We start from the raw sequence: 480 nt of genomic DNA on the forward strand, positions 1-480 counted from the left end.
GCCATGACCATGGCTATGGAAGAGGAGAGAGCTCACGAATAAATAAGGAAGAACCACCATAGATTAGCAAAACCTCCTCCAAAATATTCAAAATTCTTCTCTAAGCACAGAGAAGAAGGGCTCCACCATTAATTGCCCTCAAAGCCTCTTCTGTAACTTCAATTTTGAGCTCAAAATCGAGCTCAAAATCAGAGCACTACTCCAAACTCCACCAAATCAAATTAACCTTGCACACACCTTCACAAGGCCTAAAGAAGAAGCTTTCCCATCAAACCCCCCTCCCCCAAGCCCTCATTTGTTGTGGAGAATAAGGCCTAACCCCATTTTTGGGATTTCTAAACAAAACTCAAAGGAACTCCAATTGGTGCTTATAGAAGCTTCTTTGGACCTCAACAAACATTTCACAAGCATCCAATTGAGGCCACACCTCTTGGACAAAGGTATAGGCCATTTTTTTTTAAATTCGAGCTCGGTTTCACG

This window comes from Phalaenopsis equestris, unplaced genomic scaffold (assembly GCF_001263595.1).
Source record: "Phalaenopsis equestris unplaced genomic scaffold, ASM126359v1 Scaffold000259, whole genome shotgun sequence".
NCBI lineage: Eukaryota > Viridiplantae > Streptophyta > Magnoliopsida > Asparagales > Orchidaceae > Phalaenopsis > Phalaenopsis equestris.